This window comes from Dermacentor silvarum, chromosome 7, assembly GCF_013339745.2.
Source record: "Dermacentor silvarum isolate Dsil-2018 chromosome 7, BIME_Dsil_1.4, whole genome shotgun sequence".
NCBI classification, from domain to species: Eukaryota; Metazoa; Arthropoda; class Arachnida; order Ixodida; family Ixodidae; genus Dermacentor; species Dermacentor silvarum.
Window position 1 is genome coordinate 19936390 of NC_051160.1, and position 7636 is coordinate 19944025.

Below are 7636 nucleotides of genomic sequence, written 5' to 3' on the forward strand. Positions count from 1 at the left end.
CGTCCATCAGGCGCGTCTCCCCCTTGCCATCATCATCTTGCTTTGTATATCTCCGGCACGATCTCGATACGCTAGACGCCCCGGGATGAATATTTCAGGAGCCGCGCACTCTCGCGGCTGCCGCTCTTGCGCAACAAGAGCCGCGAAGGAGAGCAAAAAACAAGATAGCCGAAACGTCCGCCCCTCGTGAGCCACGGCGCGTGCTGTGGGTATAGCTAGCCTCGCGCGCGAAGCGACGTCCGAAATTGAGACGCCGCTGTATAGAATGGCTCAGACTGAGAGTGCCGCGAGAGAGAGGATATAAAAAAAATTATCCTGCAATAACATTTTTCAGCCACGCCGACGCCGTGAATGTGTTCTCGTCATTTACACAACATGTCCATATAGTGTAGACAGAATGCCTAATGGCTCGAATGCCACCACACATTGTCGCAGCCTGTTCTTCTTGATTAACGATATTCCGGCTGCCTTTGATTATCCCAAGCGGCATTCGAAGTGATGTCATTTTAACGGCCAACGCTAGCCATTGTTAGGTCCGTATAAATGTAGATTGAAACAAACTAGACCAACATTGACCCTGCTTCGTGTGCCGTAAAGGATACGTCTTCACCTGCCTTTGTTAGGTTTATGAGAAGTAGTGAAGGCCTTTAAGACAATTTAACTCGCTGTACCCTATAGAGTTTGGAAGGCATCCATGAGGACAGCGCACGATCCTTGCGTAGTATGGAATGATTGCTTCTTAGTGTAGTTGGGGCTGCAGAAAAGATTTCGCACGTTCGGACTAACCTACTCTTAACGGGGCTCTGCGTAACATTTCCACTTGAAATAGTGAATCGCCCGCATTTAAGGAACGATTCACAAAACGCTAGAAAAAGAAAGAGGAGGATGACGTCATATCTATACCTTATACGAATCGTTCGCCGCAGCCCGGGAAGTACGCCGTAAATGAGCAGCTCCGATTGACGCGCTTATTGGGCCCATACTAGTGGCACCATCGTACTCTCAACTTAACTACTCTAGTACGATTAATCTAGTCATGCTAGTTACAGCACATGCTATGTGTCTGAATTACGTATTATATGTAATAAACGTAACTCAACGTTATGTTCCTTGTATATAGCGACCCGCCGAGATATCCCAGTAACTGTGGCGTTGCACTCAAGGTCAGGGGTTCGACTCCGCCTGCGGCGGCCGCATTTCGATGGGGGTGAAATGCAAAAACGCCTGTGTGCTTATCTTTAGGTCGCGTTAAAGAACCCCAGGTGGTCACAATTAATTCGGAGTCGCCCATTACAGCGTGCTCATAATCAGATCGTGGTTTTGGACCGTAAAACTCCATATACCTTGATTTTCTAATATTTTTAAAGCTTATAGTCAGGTTTCATCTACTTTCATCTTGTGGCAGTCTTTAAATGTTAAATGTATATTTTTGTCTACCTTAATTTGTGTTTAGTTTCTAGCTACCACTTCGGGATAGATGGTAGCCGATGTTCACATTTCCTCCCCAATAATAAACAACAACAAGATGATGCCCGTGATGACAACGTGCATTGTTCCCATGTACTCAGGTAGTCACGGTGAAGAACGGCACTATTTGACGACGCCAGCGCAACCGCTCACCAGGTCTGGGCAACGTGGAGCACATCTACAGTATGCGGTCAGCGCTTGCGGCCGTCTCGTCTGTCAGTCTTCCGTCCGCTGGTGCGCTGTTTTTTTTACAAAGATCCACACCCGCCGCCAGAGTTGATTTGCGACCTTGCGAGCGTCGTTTCAAAACCGGCGCCGGCGGCGTGTGCAGTGGCTTCGGTGGCGGCGACGCACCCCTCCCCCCCCCCCCTCCCTTCTTTTTTTTGACCCTAGCCCAGTCCACTCGATAGCGTGGCCCTCATGCCCCGCTGAGCGTGACCCCGATGACCCCACCCGCTGCTGCAGAGGGGGGGGGGGGGGCTCCTAGTCCTTGCAAGAGCTCACTGCCGGGGGCCCCCTTTAAGGAGGGAGAGGAGGGGGTACACGGTTGGAGCGAGAAAGTGCAAACGTCGTGAGTGCAACCCAATTTGCCAGAGTCTGCTCTCGCGTAACTTCTGTATCCAGAGGGCCGAGAGGGTCTTCGCATGGCGGGACTGGTCATCGCTGCTAAATCATGTAACCTATATTTTTTTTTAAATCCTGTAATGCGCAAACGCAGTTGCACATCAACAAAAGTTATAATAGCTTATTCTGCTTTAGTTTCTGCCCATGGAGAGTACATTACAAAAAAACAACCCCAGCTCATACGATTGTCGTCTTGCTGCTGTCGTCAGACACACACACACACACACACAATTGCTCTCCTTGCACAAGCACGTCCGTCCACACGGCAACACTTTGCTAAACCTCAAAGGATGACTGATAGCATGATCACTGAAAAATGCTTCGCAACACATCGATTCCCACAACTTGCGCGCCACATTTCACAGTCCTTACCTCGTAGGCAAAGGCTGTGATAGGTAAAGGATGTGAGGTAAAGGCTGTGCAAGGCGAAGGCTGTGCTAGGTTAAGGCTTTGCTAGGTGAAGGCTAGGCTATGTAAAGGCTGTGCGACATTTTACCGCCTTCACGATCAGCGCAAGTTGAAGAGGTTTTAGCGTTTCTTTAGTAGGACAAAAATACCAACGCCGTTTTAGCATAAACCACATGACATAGGCATATAGGTATACGCATGACTGTATAACAGAAAGTCGCAGATGACGTCACAGTTCATGCTTCTCTGGCCTATTTCAGCTACAGTAACTAACTAATTAGTAATTGGTTTTCTGAACTATCTACAGCTGGAAGAAACTCTCTCAATCGTATGTAAAATGCTAAATAAGCTATGCTTAAACTTCGCGGTGCTTAAATCAGAATTTTGAGATATCAAAACAGCGTAGCACATGCGATAATGCTGGGCATTACAGAATTAAGATTTACAGACTTCATCGACTTCATCTTTCGTCTCCGAACTCATTTGATGCTATAGCAGGATGCACTTGCCGTGGACACCGAGCCATTCGGTACGTGGTTGGTTGTTCCTTCAGTTAACGGCACGACCCACTCTGGGGCATCGGCCACGAAATCGGGCGGTGTGAGCTGTAAAGGATATAAAATAAATTTTAGGCAGCATCAAGAAACGAAATTGATAACTCGACAATTGTGAAAGTGTCATCTATTCAAAATACACAATATATCGCCACCGTAAGAAAAGTTTAGACTCGCAGAAAAAGAGTAAACTTAGCACGCAGATCTAGTCCCGCTCATAAAATCAAAAGTGGCTTGAAGAGCGTTCTCGTGGCCCAGATGCAGTATAGCACCAAACAAAATGATTACAAAAAGGGTCGAGTTCAGGCTGAGCTTTAAAAAAAGGGATCCTCCAGAACTTATTTGCTTTGAATTACGCCATCTTCTCTTGAACAACACCTACATCCTGATGCGTACAATGTCGTTTTCGTCTGCTATGGTATCTTCTGCTGTATGCCGCGGAGCAGACTACACACCACTCTCAGTGTGCGTGGCGCGCGAGAAGTCCCACAAATGTTGCGCTCTAGTTCAGCGGTTTTCTGTCGTCCAGCTATACTAAGCAAAACATTGGTTTGTGCTCGTTTGAAATCCATAACATTTCGATATTTAGCGTATAATAAAGAACGCAGCCATAGATATGTGCCTGCCGTTCCGCGTTTTGACGATTATGACGTGGCAACATAGTAGATGACGTGGCAACATAGTGGTCTCCGGCTTTTTTTTTTTATTTCGAAACTTCTATAGGATGACGTCAGCCATCGTGTATGGGTCAAACTATAGACTTGTGGGGCAAGCGCACATTGCAGAATTTAGCATGTTACCTATAGATCGTGCCTATAGGACATGGTAGTCAAGATATTGTTTATGTATTTATAAATATTATTTGACGTTTATCGGCGCACACGAAATTGTTCGGCTTGCAAAAGAAACTCGTGTTTGACACTTAGTTATCATTTTTAATTCTGAGCATTGCCTATATATTTTCGCCACCCAGATATTCAACGAAGCAGACATACAAAGTGTTTCATTGCCCTCGAAAAAAAAAGCTAAATTGCGAAAAGAAACTAAGTTCGTAAATTGCGTTTATTTATACATGCTTCATTATAATTGTCATTGTTGTGCAGATAGTGAAAGATTATGGTCCAGGTTCTACATCGTATGACCTTGCGATAGTGAACAAAAAAATATAAAAGACATCATCAAAGCTAGCTGCACACAAACACAAAGTCTTATTTGTATTTACGCAATAGGAACTACAACTTCTAGGCTACAAAAACGAAGGTTTGAGAATACGAAGACATACCCATGAGAAGCAGTTTGAAAAGTATTCCCAAATAATAAAAGAACGTGGTGTCAAAAATTTGTCCTTTCATGAAAGCATTCATTCGCTCAAGTCCTTCCGGATACCACTGCACCGTATTTGGTGATAATCTATCAGCTACTTTTTTTTCTTTTGTTGCCAGCGTTCAGCTATAATCGCACGGCATAGATTTGGTGACCCACGAATGTTCGCTGCTCATTTGTTTCATTTGCTGTCTCCTTTCGCTGTGCTCAGGAACGTTTGAATAATCGCATGCGCACAAGGTCACGAGTGGGAAGTAAAGGATAGTGTTTCTAAAGCGAACAACCGTCTTATGGTTTTTCAATGACCCTGCGGACTAATTTGCTCTCGGCAGGAGTGAAAACGTGTTCCCCTTATGAAAGCGTATAGCCGCGTCTCTATCGTCGAGGAACTGTAGCTTTCCTGTATTTCAAACGAAACGCACTGAGAGACCGAGCAAGTAAAACGAAGTGTCCATTTCCGAGCCATTCATTATACCTCGCTTCGTCGGAAGCCGGACTTCGGCACGCACGATCTGCCCGGTGAAGGGTCAGGGTGGCGATTCAATATCCCTTTGTTCCTGTTGCCCCGCGAAATGAACACAGGCATATTTTTGGTGCTTTATCGGTGTCTGCTTCTTCCGTGCTCTCTCTACGCCATATATGTTTTTTTGCTTTGTCAATCCCGTTTTACTTTACTCATATTTCAGAGTAGAATACCGGACGTTTGTCTGGTTGACCTCCCAAACTTGGAACTATCTATCTTTCACTTTATCTCGCTGTTTGTCTTTATGTACAGTGCAGCGCAAGTGAAACACACAAGACTTCAGAAAGACGGGGCGCCCGTATATATTTCTGTCGTATCGAGTGTTCCGCTACCACTACGCTCTACATAATGCCGTACCAACTACAGCCCATCAGTTCGTTATATTGAATCTCGCTTTCTCTGTTTGTCAGCTTCACTAAAATTTTTCGGTATAGCCCCAACGGTATCAGCAAGTATTACCTCCGTATTAATTCAGAAATGCATCTTAACATGAAGCCCGTGTTTGACTTGATATCTAAACGACGCCTTATTATGAACGCTTCATATAGGAAAGCAATGACCATCCTGGAAGCATTCATTACCATCGTCATTAAGATGAAGTCAAGCACGGGCTTCAAGTTAAGACGCATTTTTAAATACGGGGGTTAGTGACAAGGCCAGTGAAGACGACATCAAAAAAAAAAAAAAAAAGCGCGCCGTTGTTTTCGCCTTTCGTCAAACCTTCTCCCTTACAGACATCAGGGGCAACGCTGCGGAGGCGGCTAGAGATACTTCTTTTGGGTGCTGCGTTTGCACTTAGAAATAGTTGGACGTTTTTTCTTCTTTATTATTCTTTTTTGTACCGCAATTGTACGAGAACGTTCTTATACAGGCTCAGTATTGAACGCAAAGATTTTAATCCTATGAAACGAGCAAACTTTGGTATAGGGCTGCTAAGGCATTGTTCTAGGTTAAATTGCTTTTCGTTTTTTTTTTCTTTTCTTTTCGGGTTCTTTATTCGCAACCAAGCGTATCCAAGGCCAGCTATAAACGGAGCCCGAAATTTCCATCTATCAATCTATCAAGATTTCATTTACTCCCACATAGACCTGAAAATTACCTTAATCTGGGAAATTTCCCTCGAGTTGGCAGCCGTGCATAGACAGAACGAGCGGAGTGATAAATTTTCGTTACCGAACTTCTTGCGTAGCTTCCACGTACGGCGTTGCACCTGGTGTCTTAAACGGGGTACACATCGTGTGTCGTGAGGACGAAAGCTGAAGTCGACGGCAGCTTATTGCAACTCCCAATGTATATCTGTTCGAACAAATAAATGCGCCATACGAGAATCGTGAATGGCGCCAGACAATGTACGTGAACGCGTGGAGCTGGGGGAACTCGGTGAAACTTCGTGCGCGCACGGTAGTCGTTTGGTGTACGTGCAGACACGTGACGTGCACTGGCATGTCTCTCCTGGCGGCCAGTGCAGCAGACATGCATGCAGGCGTCCGCGTCAACGCAACGACGCCTTCCATCATGTTGATGCAAACCGGATGCCAGAAACAGACAACGCTTGCATGCACGCGGCGCTGCGCGAGACGGAAAGACACGCGCATGCACACACGGTTTCCGTGAAGAAGCACGGTAGCTCTCGCTCGCGTGCGAACGTTTCCGATCATTCCGTCACGTCACGCCACTCCGCTAAGGCAAAAGAGAGAGAGAGAGAGAAAACGACGCCAGGCGCTGCCACCGTAACAGACGTGCCTATCTTCGAACACGTTTCGGTTTGGCTGCGTCCGCCCCCGTGATTGCTGGTATCAATAAAAGTCTCTCTATCTGTCTCTCGTGTTGAAGAGGCTCGAGTTTACCGTACATCTCGCCCAATAATACGGACGGCATCGGAGCGTGCCTGTGTATAGTGCTCACCATAAATGGCTACTCCCTTATGCATCGTTTATCAAGCCTGGATTTTGTGTTGTATAGGAGGGAGGCGGAGCTGAAGACAGACCGAGCGACCAACATTCTAGTATGTATACATAAGACATTTAAACCACCACCACCACCACCACCACCACCACCACCACCACCACCACCACCACCACCACAACACCGTGTGCAACATCTTGTACGCGGTAACATGGTCTGCTTTCCAAAACCAGCGATGTCTGCTTTGTCAGCCCCGTCTTTTACCGAATTGTCGTCCTTCAATTTTGCATTGCGCGTTAAAGCGTGCGCGTCTTACAGGTATCTGGCAAACCTTGAGCGCATTCAGTGCTGCACAAAATTTGTATTAGGATATATATATATATATATATATATATATATATATATATATATATATATATATAGAATGAGAATAGTTGGGCAACCGTGGTCAGGATCTCTTCAATTGATGTCCCGATATAAGCGCCTCCCACATGAGTGTTCGACTCAGGAGGAAACGTTTTCAACTAGCAATAGACGCTCCTCAGTAAAAAACTTGATTGGTTGCGACACTGCCACTGCGTTCGACTTAGGAATTGACATTAACGGTATGCCGCCACAATCACCTGGAACATCATAATTCGACCGTACGGAGAAACTGTCACATTTATAATTTGTACTGGTTCATGTCATGCTGCGAGGTTTCATTTCGGGGCATCCGAGTCTCAGTAAGCAGTGTTCGTTTATTTCCAATGTTAAAGTTTTTGTAAGCCGTGACTCCCGATGAAGGTTGCTACATTAAATGGCCCACTGATACATAGAAATCACGGGAGCG

General features: G+C 45.8%; 1 pseudogene; it reads right to left on the reverse strand.

Moving 5' to 3' along the window:
* Positions 1–7308: 7308 nt before the first annotated feature.
* LOC119459811 (U4 spliceosomal RNA) lies at positions 7309–7391 on the reverse strand (annotated as a pseudogene).
* Positions 7392–7636: the final 245 nt, after the last annotated feature.